Source organism: Tenrec ecaudatus, chromosome X, assembly GCF_050624435.1.
Source record: "Tenrec ecaudatus isolate mTenEca1 chromosome X, mTenEca1.hap1, whole genome shotgun sequence".
In the NCBI taxonomy this organism is placed as follows: Eukaryota; Metazoa; Chordata; class Mammalia; order Afrosoricida; family Tenrecidae; genus Tenrec; species Tenrec ecaudatus.
This window is the reverse complement of record NC_134548.1, coordinates 127,747,988-127,762,664: the sequence shown is the minus strand read 5'-3', so window position 1 is coordinate 127,762,664 and position 14,677 is coordinate 127,747,988. Positions and strand designations below refer to the sequence as shown.

At 48.8% G+C, this 14,677-nt stretch overlaps 1 protein-coding gene across 2 annotated transcripts in view; it reads left to right on the top strand.

Annotated features, from left to right (window-relative positions):
* IL13RA1 (interleukin 13 receptor subunit alpha 1) overlaps positions 1 to 14,677 on the top strand; it is an 82,789-nt gene that overhangs the window by 29,114 nt on the left and 38,998 nt on the right. The window lies entirely within an intron of this gene.

Here is a 14,677-nt window from a genome sequence, read left to right as displayed (position 1 = left end):
GCTGTCTCTCTTCCCTCAGTTCTGTTCATCCCCCCGGGTGTGTGTGGTTATGTGTCGGTCATTGTGATCGGTTCCCCCTTCCTCCCCTCCACTCTCTACCGTCCCCCTACCCTCCTGGAATCACTACTCCCATTTCTGTTCCTGAGGAGTTTATCTGACCTGGATTCCCTGTGTTCCCAGTTCTTATCTGTACCCATGCACATGCTCCGGCCTAGCCGGATTTGTAAGGAAGAATTGGAATCGTGATAGTGGGGGGGAGGAAGTATTTAAGAACTAGAGGAAAGTTGGTGGAAGTCATCCTTTTCTTCAAATCATGGGTATCAAAATAGTTATAAATAGTTTAAAAAAGGATAAGGACTCCCTACTTTGCTTGAGGAATCTAGGGGCCATGTAACTCTGGTCTAGCCCACAGTGGAAGGCAGGACTGGGATATTGGTGGTGGGGGATGAGGAAGTCTCAATGAACCAGAGGAATATTGTGTTTCATCGGTGCTATACTGCGCCCTGGTTGACTCATCCCTTCCTTGTGACCCTTCTGTGAGGGGATGTTCCATGGTCTACAGATGAGTTTTGGGTCTCAGCTCTGACCCTCTCTTTCTCAACAATAAGTTTGTTTGTTTGTTTGTTTTGGATCTTCTGGTACCTATTACCCGATTCTGTCAACACCTTTTGATTGCACAGACCATGCAGTACCTCAGTGTATTGCCATATAAATATATGTACATAGGCCAATACCTCTATTTTTATGAATTAATGTATTTACATGAGTGCACACCTCTGGTTTTATCTCTATACATAGCTTTGCTTTCTAGATCTTTCCTCAATTTCCTTTTACCTTCCTCCTGACCCCTATCACGCAAGCCCTTCTGCCTCTTAGTAATTCATTTCAGTTAGATTGCTGTTGCTTCAACACCCTCAGGATATGCACATCCTCCTCGTTGTTGCTTTTAATTCCCTAGTTGTCCCCCTGTCTATGGTATTGTTTGCCCCCCACTCCCTTTCCCCACCTCCTTCTCCCTGCATTCCCTCTGGAACCGTCAATTCTGTTGCTTTCTCCTCAAGCTTGCTTCCCATACCTATCTTATATAAGTAGGTAAAAGAACAATAACAAAGACAAAACAAAAGATTGAATAAAAGAGAACATACAAATATTAACTAGCGAAAAAAAAACATACCTAATACCAGGTCTGTTTACTGATCTTTCTGACAATCTCCCCGCTGGTCCTGGGGGCTTCCTTGGGCTGTCCCTCCTCGCCTGAAGTCTATTTGGGGCTTTGGGGCTTTACTTTGCTCCCCTTGCTGATCTTTTATGTTCCCTTATTATTTTTCCCCACTGTGGGGGAGTTCAGACCAGACTCACTCCCCGCCGGGTGTCCTCTGTCACCGTATGCTCGAGCTGTTGTTGGCCCTACAGTCCTCTCTGTGCTTTTGCAGCTCCGTGCTGGGACGTTCTTGATGTGGCAATAGGGGTCTAGACCCTTACTCTCTGTTTCCTTCTTGGTCTGCTTCCATGAAGGTGTGGTTCTAAGGAGCAGTTTTTTCACAGGTGTTACTGTTTGTTTTTGAGGCCTGACTTATTTGTCTAAAAGACGTGCTTTCAGTTGTAAGTTAGAAGGGTGTCTTAGGACAGGTTTCCGCTAGTCTCTATCAGACCAGTAAGTCTGGTTTTTTATGGCTTTGACTTTTGTTCTTCATTACCTTCTGGGGGCAGCAGGCGATGCCCTCCTGAATTCTATGCCTTGCCCCTTCCGTTGGCTGACTCTTAGCTGTCTCTTTAAAAATGTCACCTCCTCCACAGAAAGCTTTCCTTGCCTTCTCAAATCTAGCTACGTGCCTATTCATTGTGTCACGTGGAACCCTGCACTTCCCTGTCACAGCACTTAGGACGGTGTGTTGTCATTTCCTGTTTACTTGCTAATAGCCCTTTCTAGACTGATCTCTCTTGGGAGCAGGGGCTGTGTCTTGAGGTCAGTTCCTCACACATGGCAAAAAAACACAAAACCCTCAAAAATCCACTGCCATCGAGTCAATTCTGACTCATAGCTGACCTTGTGAGCAGCTCAAGGTGGAGTGCACTGCATTACCAGGGTTCTGCACATATGGGACTCACCAAACCAAACTCATGGTCATTGAGTCAGTTTTGACTCATAACAACTGTATACGACAGAGGAGAAGTGTCCCTTTGGGCTTTAGAGACTTTATATCTTCATAGAAGCAGAAAGCCTCATCTTTCTTCTTCAAAGCAGGTGTTGGATTTGAACAATTGGCCTTGTGATTAGCAGCCCAACGTGTAACACCCTACACCACACACTCCCTAAATAAAGTTGCTAATGCTTGATAGGACCCAAAGGCTCTTGAAGATGTCAGATACTTACACGTTCGTTGCTATCCTGTGTTAGTTAAACTGCAAGCCACTATTTCCCCTCCTGAAACCACAAGGCAAACCTTCCGAGGGTCAGGAAATGAAGGGAAAAGTCTTAAATCATGTCTCATTCCATGGCTGGCTGTTGTATATAATAACGGTTCCCAAACTTATTTGACCTACTGTCTCCCACTTCTCAGGGGAAAAAAAAGAGATTATTTTGCACTATCCCCACACCGCCCCTCCCTACCCGGGAATGAAAACATAATCCAGATAAAGCATAAGTATTTAATTTTGCAGCTCCCCTGGATCTTTCCAGAGCCTAACCCCCACCCGCCCCCCAAAGGGAACTGCATTGCCCACTCTGGGAAACACAAGTGGATAAGAATTGAGGTGGTGCTAGAGGGAGGTCCCTGATGGCCTTGTCTTTGGTTTCTTGTAAGGCAGAAATAGGGAGGTCTTTGGGACATAGACTTACTGCTGTTCTTTGCTGCTAAGCCAGCCAGACTCGTGCTGACCCCATGAGCTCAAGCAGAACTGCGCCTGCTGGTCAGGCCTCTCTTCTGTCGAGCCACTGAGTTCACAGACAGGCTTAGTGCAATTGGCAAGAGTGCCCCCTCTGCGTGAAAGAAGGACAGAAAACTGGACCAACCAATGTGAACATTATTCCTCTTTCTCTAAGCTGATGCTACCTCTTGCCAGAACCAGCCTCACATGGCCCTGGGGCTGGCGGTCAGCCAGGAATTGGTGCCTTCTTTGGAGGTGGCGCATGAAGCAATTTCAAGACAGTAATGGTTCAGCGACACCCAGTTCTTGTCGCACATTGCCAGGGTCATTATTGTGGACTCTTTCTGCAGTATAGACTTGCATTATCCAGTAGAGTTGCCATTAGCTGCGTGGAGCTACTTGTATCTTATTTTATTTTACATTAAAATATCGATCCAGGAATGGATTTTGCGCTCGCAATAAATCCTAGCTCTGATGTAAGAACAATAAGTTCTTAAAACAAGGGCCTGCTTGATACTCTCTCTCAGGAAGGAAACACAGAAGATATGGGTGCTATAACAAAGTATGGTGACGAATTAGATGGTGAAATTTTATTTTTATTTTTTTCAAAACCATTTTAATGAGAGCTATTACAGACATAATACCAGATGTCATACCATCCCATAGTTCAGTCATATCACGCGGTATTGTACAAATGCTACCACAGTTTCCAAACATTCTCTTCCTTCCTGAACTCCGTGCTATCAGCTCCCTTTATCATGTGTTGTTTGGGAGCGGTTAACTCTGTTAAGGTGGTGCAGTAGACAATTTGTTTTAGGTATCCTGGGGAGAGTGGGAGATTAGGTGGCAGGGGAGCAATCCGAAAGTGGGGGAAGTGTTAGGGGAGGGAGAGTGAAAGAAGGAGTAGGTAAAAACTAGGGGGAAGGTCAGGTAGTGTTATTTACTAGGTTAAAGGAAGGAAGATTAGGCTCAAGATGGTTGATTGGCAATGATGGATGAATGAGTACTAATATTTGATAGAGAAAATGTTTTTTGTTTTTTTAAAATCATTTTATTGGGCCCTTGTACAACTCATCACAATCCATACATACATCCATTGTGTCAAGCAGATGTGTACATTTGTTGCCATCGTCATTCTCAAAACATTTGCTTTCTACTTAAGCCCTTAATATCAGCTCATTTTCCCACTCCCTCCTCCCTCATGAACCCTTCATAATTCATAAATTATTATTTTGTCATATGTTACACTGTCCAAGATCTCACTTCACCCACTTTTCTGTTGTCCATCCCCCAGGGAGGAGGTTATTTGTAGATCCTTGTGATCCGTTCCCCCTTTCTACCCCACCCTTCCTCCACCCTCCCGGTATCGCCACTTTCTACACTGGCCCTGAAGGGATCATCTGTCCTGGATTCCCTGTGTTTCCAGTTCCTATCTGTACCAGTGTACATCCTCTGGTCTTGCCAGATTTGTAAGGTAGAATTAGGATCATGATAGTGGGGGAGGAAGCATTTAAGAACTAGAGGAAAGTTGTTTATTTCATTGTTGCTACACTGCACCCTGACAGGCTCATCTCCTTCCCGCAACCCTTCAGTAAGGGGGTGTCCGGTTGCCGACAAATGGGCTTTGGGTCTCCGCTCTGCACTCACCCTCATTTACAATGATATGATTTTTTATTCTTTGATGCCTGATACCTGATCCGTTCGACACCTCGTGATCACGCAGGCTGGTGTGCTTCTTCCATGTGGGCTTTGTTGCTTCTGAGCTAGATGGCCGCTTGTTTACCTTCAAGCCTTTAAGATCCCAGACGTTATATCTTTTGATAGGCAGGTACCATTTTTTTAATGTACTAATACTATCACCTTTTGGTTTTGTGAGGATGTGAAGGTAAGAAAAGTTTTGTCAAGAAGAAAAGTGAAATTAAAAGATAGGCTAATAGTGTTCCAAAGTAAAACTTTAGATACTTAGATACAGAAAGGAGCACTTAAGGAAGGGGCAAGAAGAGATGAAAGTTTTAAAAACAGTAATAGGAAACATAATATGAGATTAAGACACAGCATGCTGCTGATGTATGTTTGTTCAGGCGCCAAGCTTTGTCCCGGAGCGCTGTTGTGGGTACTAACTTCCAGGTAGATGGTATGAACACATTAATTTTTAAGGAGAAATATATTCTTCCTCTCCTTAAGTGTACCTACATAGGGGGGAAATCCTGATTAAGAATGAATGATAAGAATCTGTGTTGTCCTCCAGATTGGGGTTCCTTGGTTGTGGGGTGTCCCCTGGAGGTCTTCAGGTCTGGACAGAGAGGCAAAGCAAATTACATTTATATATATCATAATATATATATAATACTTTTATTGGGGCTCTTACATCTCTTACCACAATCCATACATTCCACCAATGTGTCAAGCACATTTGCACATATGCCGCCATCATCATTTTCACAGCATTCTCTTCCCACTTGAGACCCTCTATGATGTGCATCTCTAGGCCATGTCCCTCTGTTCCTTGCCTGTTGACCCTCTATGCGCCCCCATGTTCCTTGGTCGCCACCCCTCTATGCCATGTGTCGCCCTGCTATGCCATGCTCCTTTATGGTATTCAATCACCGCCCCTCTCTGCCATAGCCCTCTTTGCTTGCCTGTGCTCCCTGGCCACCAACCATGCCCCTCTGTGCTCCTTGGGCACTGCCCCCTCTAGGCTCCCTTGCGCTCCTCGACACCCCCCCACTATGTGCAATGCCCTTCTATGCTCCTTGGTGGCCTCCCCTTTATGGTCCTCTGGTGCTCCCCCTCTATGTCATTCCCCTCTGTGCTCCTTGCCAGCCTTCCTTCTATGCTCCCCAGGCACGGAAACTCGGCTATGCCCCTCTATGGTTCTCAGCCGCTGCCCTCTAGGCACCCCATACACTCCTCAGGTGCTTCCCCTCTATGCCATGCCTCTTTAAATCTTCAGTCCCCGCCCCTCTCTGCTCCTAGATAATCACCCCTCCATGCCATGCCCCTCTAAGCTCCTCCTTGGCCTCCCCTCTGTGCCATGCTCATCTGTGGACTTCGTTTCTACCTCTCTAGGCCATGCCCCTCTGTGGTCCTCGGCCGTTGCCCCTCTATGCCATGCCCCTGTATGGTCTTTGGCAGCTGCCCCTCTATGGTGTACCCATCTCTGCATTACCCTTCTATATGGTCCTTTGCCATTGCTCCTGTATATTCCTTGGAGGCTTCCCCTCGATGGTCCTCACTGGCTGCCCTTCTATACCATGCCCCTCTGTGTTCCTCAGCTGCCGCCCTTCTATGCTTTGCCCCAACTATGCTTCTTAGGCACCGCTCCTCTATTTCATTGTCCCCTATGATCCTCAGATGATGCCCGCTATGCTATGCCCCTTTATAGTCTTCAGTCCTTGCCCCTGTATGTCATGCTCTTCTGTGGTCCCCCTTGCTCCTGGGACTCTGGACCTCAATAATTTCATGCCTTTCTATGGTCCTTGGCCACTGCCCCTCTGTGCCATGGCCCTCTATGCTCATCGGTTGCCACCCCTCTGGGCCATGCAATACCTATGCTCCTCAGGTGCCGCCCCTCAGTCCCCGCTGTTCTGTCATGCCCCCTATGCTCTTTGGAGGCCTCCCCTCTATGATCTTCACTGGCCGCCCCTCTAGGCCATGCTCCTTTATGGTTCTCGGCCACCGCCTCTCTATGCCTGACCCCCCTCTTTGGTCTTCATACTCTGCCCCTCTAGGCCATGCCTCTCTATGGCCTTCGACAGTCGCCCCTGTAGGCCATACCCCTCTATGGTCCTTGGAGGCCTCCCCTCTATGATCTTTACTGGCTGCCCCTCTAGGCTATGATCCTTTATGGTTCTCGGCCACCGCCTCTCTATGCCTGACCCCTCTTTGGTTTTCATACGCTGCCCCTCTAGGCCATGCCCCTTTATGGTTCTTGGCCACCGCCTCTATGCCTGACCCCTCTTTGGTCTTCATACTCGGCCCCTCTAGGCCATGCCTCTCTATGGCCCTCGACAGCCGCCCCTGTAGGCCATACCCCTCTATAGTTCTTGGAGGCCTCCCATCTATGATCCTCACTGGCTGCCCCTCTAGGCCATGCCCCTCTATGGTTCTCGGCCACTGCCCCTATGCCTGACCCCTCTTTGGTCTTCATACGCTCCCCCTCTAGTCCATGCCCCTCTATGGCCCTCGACTGCCGCCCCTCTAGCCATACCCCTCTATGATCCTCACTGGCTGCTCCTCTAGGCCATGCCCCTCTATGATCCTCACTGGCTGCTCCTCTAGGCCATGCCCCTCTATGGTCTTCACTGCCAACCCTCTAGGCCATGCTCCTCTATGGCCCTCGACTGCCGCCCCTCTAGCCATACCCCTCTATGATCCTCACTGGCTGCCCCTCTAGGCCATGCCCCTTTATGGTTCTCGGCCACTGCCCCTATGCCTGACCCCTCTTTGGTCTTCATACGCTCCCCCTCTAGGCCATGCCCCTCTATGGCCCTCGACTGCCGCCCCTCTAGGCATACCCCTCTATGATCCTCACTGGCTTCCCCTCTAGGCCATGCCCCTCTGTGGTCTCCACTGCCAACTCTCTAGGCCATGCTCCTCTATGGCCCTCGGCCATTGCCCCTCTAAGCTATGCTTCTCTATGGTTCTCGATTGCAACCACTCTATGTCTTGCTCCTCGGCTATTGCCCCTATGTGCCGTGCCCCTCTGTTTTCCCCGGCAGCCTCCCTTCTATGCTCCCTAGCTGTGCCAACTGGGCTAGGCCCCTCTATGTTCTCAACCTCGGCCCTAGGCTCCCCCATATGCTCCTGAGGTGCTGCCCCTCTAGGCCATGACCCTCTATGCCCCTCGACTGCCGCCCCTCTAGCCATACCCTTCTATGGTCCTTGTAGGCCTCCCCTCTATGATCCACACTGGCTGCCCCTCTAGGCCATGCCCCTTTGTGGTCTCCACTGCCAACCCTCTAGGCCATGCTCCTCTATGGCCCTCGGCCATCACCCCTCTAAGCTATGCTTCTCTATGGTTCTCGATTGCAACCACTCTATGTCTTGCTCCTCGGCTATTGCCCCTATATGCCGTGCCCCTCTGTTTTCCCCGGCAGCCTCCCTTCTATGCTCCCTAGCTGTGCCAACTGGGCTAGGCCCCTCTATGTTCTCAACCTCGGCCATAGGCCCCCCATATGCTCCTGAGGTGCTGCCCCTCTAGGCCATGACCCTCCAAGCTCTTCAGCCATGCCCCTCTGTGCCATGTCCCTCTGTGGTCCTCGGCAACAGCCCCTCTATGCCATGCCCCTCTGCTCATCGGTTGCCACCCATCTAGGACATGTAATACCTATGCTCCTCAGGTGCCGCCCCTCAGTCCCCGCTGCTCTATGTCATGCCTTCCTATGCTCTTTGCAGGCCTCCCCGCTCTGAACCTCACTGGCTGCCCCTCTATGCCATGCCCCTCTATAGTTTTTGAACACTGCCCCTCTATGCCATGCCTCTCTATGGTCCTTGCCTGCACCCCTCTAGGCTATGCCCCTCTATGGTCTTTGGTGACCAACCCTCTATAATGTGCCCCTCTATGACTTGCCCCTCCTAGGTCTTTGGACAACCCCCCTCTAGGCCATGCCCCTCTGGCCCTTGGCCACCACCTCTCTATGGTCCTTGGCCACCACCTCTCTATGCCATACCTTTCTATGCTCCTTGGTTGCCTCCCGTCTATGGTCCTCTGCCATACCCCCTCTATGCCATGCCCCTCTGTATAATGCCCCTCTGTGGTCCTTGGCTACTGACCCTCTATGCCATGCCCCACTATGGTTCTCAGCCATTGCCCTTATATGCGGTTCCTTGCTATGCTCCTTGGCGACCTCCCCTCTAGACTCCCCAGTGCTCTTCATCCGCTGCCCCCCCCCCCCCGCCATGCGCTGCCCCCCCCCCCCGCCATGCCTCTTCATGGTACTCAGCTGCTGCCCTTCTATGTTATGCCCCCTCTATGGTCCTCTGGTGATGCCTGTTTGCCATGCCCTGTAGGAAGCATCTGGCTGATCAAGGTGTTTACTAATGGATGACTATTTAGTCCCCTGCGCCTCTGTGTCTCTGCAGACAAAAGCATTGCAAAATGACTGTTATTTTGACTTTGCTGCTAAAACCATTGAGGGATAACTCAGTTATTTACATCTCTTTGAGACTCTTGAATCTTGCATATCCGTGTGATTGTCTGTGAACCTAGTGCTTTTATTATTCTAAGGTTAAGCTGTGACTAGTTAAGTAACATTTGCATAGATAAGAGTTTAGGAATGTTTAAGTTCTTTGATGTTTGTTTTGTAACCAGTTCCTTTGTGTAAGAAGAGTATGTATACCAAGCTTAGAATACACTGGAGACTTCAATCCATCAGATTGGAGTCCTCCGGATCCCATGCTTTGTACTTTTCCGTTCTTTTCTTTCTTTTCCGTTCATCTGCAAGCCTCAGTTAGAACCCAGCTTGATGTGGGAATGCCCCTTTATGGTCTTCAGGCCCCGCCCCTCTAGGGCATGCTCCTCTATCATCTCCCGTGCTCCTGGGATGCCCACCCTCAATGCAATGCCCTTATGATCCTTGGGCACTGCCCCGCTATGACATGCCTCTATGGTCCTCAGCCACCACCCCTCTAGGCCATGCCCCTGTATGGTCGTCACGGCTGCCCTTGTATGCTCTGTGGCCCTTTGCTCCTTGGTGGCAGCCTCCCCTCTATGCTCCTGAGGTGCTGCCCCTCTATGTTATGCCCCCCTATGCTCCTCCTCGGGCGCCATCCCTCTATGCCATGGCCCCCTATGCTCTTCAGTCTCCACCCCTCTATGCTGTGCCCCTCCAAGCTTTTCAGCTGCTCCACTTCGATGTCCTGCCCCCCTTCTGCTCCTTCTATGCCATGCTTCTTCGTGGTCTTCAGTCCCCACCCCTCTGTGTCATGCCCCTCTATGCTCCTTGGCTGCCGCCTCTCTAGGCCATGACCTTCTATGCCATGCCCCTCTAGGCTCCTTGGCCATTGGCCCTCTGATGTGGCTCTCTATAATCCTTGGAGGCCTCACTGCTATAATCCTTTGCGGCTTCCTCTCTATGCCATGCCCCTCTATGCTCCTCTGCCACAACCCCTCTAGGCCTTGTGCCTCTATGGTCTTCAGTCCCTGCCCCTCTATGCCATGCCCCTCTATGCTCCCCAGTGCTTCTTGGCTCCTGCTCCTGTATGCCATGCCCTTCTGTCCTCCTCGGCCACAGACCCTCGATGCCATACCCCCTATCCTCCTGAAGTGCCAACCCTCTATGCTATGCCCCTTTAAGCTCCTGGCCGCTGCCCCTCTATGCCATGCCCCTCTATGTTCTTTGACAAGCTACCCTCTATGATCCTCGCATGCTTCCCCTCTATGCTCCTTGGCCACTGCCCCTCTATGCCATCTCCCTCTATGGTCTTCAGTCTCCGCCCTTCTATGCCTTGTCCTTCTAAGCTCCTTGGTCTCCCCTTCTCTGTGCTGCCCCTCGAAGCTTCTAGGGTACAACTCCTCTATGCCATGCGCCCCTCTGTGGTCCTCTGGGTGCTCCTTCTCTGTACCATGCCCCTCTATGGCACTCGGCCACTGCCCCTCTGTACCATGCCTGTGTTAGTCTGGGTTCAGTGGAGAAACAAATTCATAGACACCCATGTGTATAAGAAAGAACTTTAAATAAAGAGTAATTGTACATTAAGAAAACATCCCAGCCCAGTCCAGATCATCCATAAGTCCCATATAAACCTGTATGTCTGATACCAGTCTATAAAGTTCTTTTGCAGACTCATGGAACACATACAGTGACGCCGAATGCAGGAAGATCATAGGCCAGTGGGTGGAAAGTCTTGTGGATTCTGTGGTGGTGTAAGCATCTCAGCCCTGTCAGGGTTCTCCACGTGACTACTATAGCTCAGTGCACTAGAGTAACTAACTCCATGTGTCTTGTCAGCTGTAGTGTCTCCCAGGGAATAGCTGAAAGTGTCTCCTGCCTCCAAGGAGGAATACCAGAGTTTCCAGAATCTTCAAGAGAAGGTCATGTCCACCCGGAGGCCTCATTGGCTATGACCTGATTGATAGACTAGACCCCACCCCTTCATTCTTAATCCTCTCAAATTGACAAATGATGTTATAACTACCACAATGCCCCATTCATGCTCCTTGGCCACTGCCCCTCTGTGCTCTGTGATTTCTCTTAGGGCAATTGGTAGCGGTAGCTAAGCACCATGCAGTTCTACTTACGTTTACATGGACAGCACATTAGTACGTTGGACTAATTGCTTCCATGCATCTTTCATTGTTTTTGTTTCCTGTGAACGGGGAGAAACCAATAGTTTGCATGAGGTTTAAAGACCCCAATTGCTACTCACCAGAGTCAGATAGAGCGCATTGTCTTTGTGGGTCAAGCAACGTGATTTTGGAAAGTCCCCTTTCTCCAAGCTTGTTCCATAATCCATAAAATGCAGATTCATAATAGCGCCTGCTTTGGGAGACTGTTCTGAGGGAAGAGGTTTTATATGTTGTGTCACTGCTAGTCTTAGAGAGTAAGCTTTCAATAAATAAGAGAGACTGTTACAGGTTTTTTTGTTCATCTCCACTGTCTTGCCAACGTGCCGGTGCACTGCTGCCCGTCCGTCACCTCAAAGGACCAGCATGTCACCTGTTCGCTTTCTTTTCACCCTACCCTGCTCTCCCCTCCTCGCCTCAGATAGACCCTTCCTAATCAAAAGCACAAAGGGAGGGTTGAGATAGAGAGTTCAGTGTCAAGGGCCAGGAATGGGTCGAGGTGCAAGGGTAAAGTATGTCAAAGACTGGGTGCTTCAGCTTTCCTTCATCCCCAAACCAGAAAATGGGAAGTCATTTTGAAGTCTCGGGACAAATGTGTTCCTACAGGGACAGTTTGGTGTCGAAAAAGGCTCAGAACGAACAGCTACAGAAGCCAGACTAGTGAACTTTGGGAACATTCTTACCCTGTGAAACATCTTCAGAGTTGGGACCCAAAACAAACTCACTGCTATCAGGTTGATTCTGGCTCATAGTGATTTTATCGGGCAGGGTAGAAGTGCCCCTGGGTTTTTTTTCGAGACTTGCCACTCTCTAGAGGAGATTTCGAACTGTTGATCCTGTGGTTACCAACCCCATGTGAAACTACCGTGCCACCAGCACTCTTTGCAAAGTTGCGAGAGTAGTGTTTGATTTGTATGATTTCTCCTTGGGGTTCCAATATGGTCGTGACTGTGTGTAGGAATTCCATTTGACATTTTAAACAGGAAGCAACTGAATGTGCTCCAGCCCTTAGGCTCTCATCTAATCATCAACGAGGAGCCCATGCAAGTGGCCTCTGTAAAGCCAGCATTTTCCTCTTCCATGAAAAGATTTTTCTAAAAATAGATCAATGTCACAGCCCCTCACAGAGGGGTCACAGGGGAGAGATGAGCCAGTCAGGGTGCAGTATAGCACCAAGGAAACACACAACTTTCCTCTAGCTCTTTGGTGCTTCCTTCCCCCCACTATCAGGACCTCAATTCTGCCTTCCAAATCAGATTAGATCAGAATATGCACACTGCTACAGATAAGAGCCTGCAACACAGGGAATCCAGGACAGATACACCCCTCAGGACCAACAATGACAGTAGAGATACCTGGAGGATAAGGGGAGGGTGGGGGGAGAAACAGGGAATCAATCACAAGGGTCACCTGATAACCCCCAACCAGGGGGATGAATAACGGAAAAGTGGGCGACAGAGGATGATGTAAGATATGGGAATAACCTATAACTTATCAAGGGTGAGGGAGGGTGGGCGGGAGAGGAAGGGGGAAGTGATAGGGAGCTGATATCAGGGACTCAAGTGGGAAGAGAAGCTTTGAAAATGATGGCGGCATATGTGCAAATGTGCTTGACACACTAGATGAATGTATGGATTGTGATAAGAGATGTAAGAGCCCCCAACAAAAGTAAGAAAAAAATCTATATCTACACAATGCAATATTATTGGAAAATAACAATAAAGTAATTATGAAATTAATCAATGTCCAGCTGTAGCCCAAGAGAATATGTAATCTACTCAGTGTATAAAAAATACATAATGAACCTCAAAGATTGCTCATGACAGGAGTTCCTTTGATACGGAAAATAAAAAGTTCCTACCTAGCTTTCTTTAATTATGTAGCATTCCTAAACCTATCCTAAGTTTCTTCAGTTTCTGTTTCTGGCCGTGGGTGGAGAACATACCAGGCCTGTCTAAGAGTTCGTTTGCTGTGACGGCCACTTCAGTTTGCGAAGACTGCGCTCATTCACGTCTGCTGATGGCCTGGAGCTAGAGAAAGCTCGTGCGGGACAACCTCTGGAAGGCGGAGAGCAGTTTCCACACTGCAGCATATCTTTGTCGTGGTTCCCCCGGCCCCGCTCCATTGAAGGAGTCAATGCATTCGATGTCAGATGTGAGTGTTGCAGTGTGTGGTGAGCAGCAGAATCTTTTGGAGAGTGGCTTTCAAAATTGTTGATTCTTCAGCCCTGTTCAAAACCTTCTGTCCGTGTCTCTGTGAGAATCTGCATTTTAATTTATGCAAAAGGACGGATTCTGAGCTAAACGGACAAGGGTTTGGGGGAGGCTTTTAGTGCCTTTTTCAAAATGGTCTGTCTTTTCTGTGGAGCCTTTACGCAACTCCCATGGTGGCTGATGATGTCCGGCTTGACACTTCCCTTCTGCCAGTTCCTAAAACTCAGAAGCCCTTGCTGGGCTGTCAAAAGAGTGTGCTGCAGAGCACTCTTTGTCTGTGTGCACACTACTTGTTCTTGTTGGCTGCCAATGAGTCTGTTCCGGCTCATAACGACCTCATTCACACCAGAAGGAAAGCCTGCCCAGTCGTGGGGCATCCTCAGCACTGTGCTTTTTGAGCCCATTGTTGCAGCCACGGTGTCAGTGCATCTCGTGGAGGGCCTGCCTCTTGTGCGCTGCCCCTCTGCGTTACTAAGCATGCTGACCTTGTCTAGGGACTGTTCTCCTGATAGCGTGTCTGCAGTGTGCGAGACGAAGTCTCACCCTCCTCGGTTTTAAGGAGCATTCTGATTGTACTTCTTCCACGACCGATTTGCCTGTTCTTTGGCAGTCCATGATACTTTCAGTGTTCTTCGCCAGCACCATAATTCAATGTAATCATATGCATAATCAAATGCGTTGATTCTTCGTCAGTCTTCCTCATTCAGTGTCCACCTTGCACGTGCATATGGGGCAATTAAAAATACCTTGGGTTGGGGGGGTCACACTGTAGGCCTCCAAGAAACGTCCTTGCCTTTCCACACTTTAAAGAGGCCTTGTGCAGCAGCTTTGCCTGGTGTAATCTGGTGCTTCATTTCTTACTTGCTGCTTGCTTGTGGATCCAGGTGAAGTGCCATCCTTGACATGTATGGCCGTGTTGCTTTCAGAGGTTCTCCATTTTCAGTCAAGATCCATCTCACAGCAGCATTGACTTGTCCTCTTCTAAACAATAAAAATCAAGACCAGCATTTTCATTAAAATCTGTGAAATAGATATAAATGAGTAGTTACTGTATACACTCATGTATAAGCTGAGGTTTTTCCAGCACGTTTTTAATGCAGTTTTTGTGGTACGATTAGGTGCCTTGGCTGATGTTCGGGTCGGCTTATATTCGAGTATATTCGTTATGTGATATATGGTATATAACTGCGTTTGGATTTCTGGCAACTCCAGTCAATGAACTGTTGTGACCATTCTTTTACCTTGATTATGATATTATTTGTATTTTTCTATAATGACTGTATATGTGGGTCATGTTTCATTTCCATAA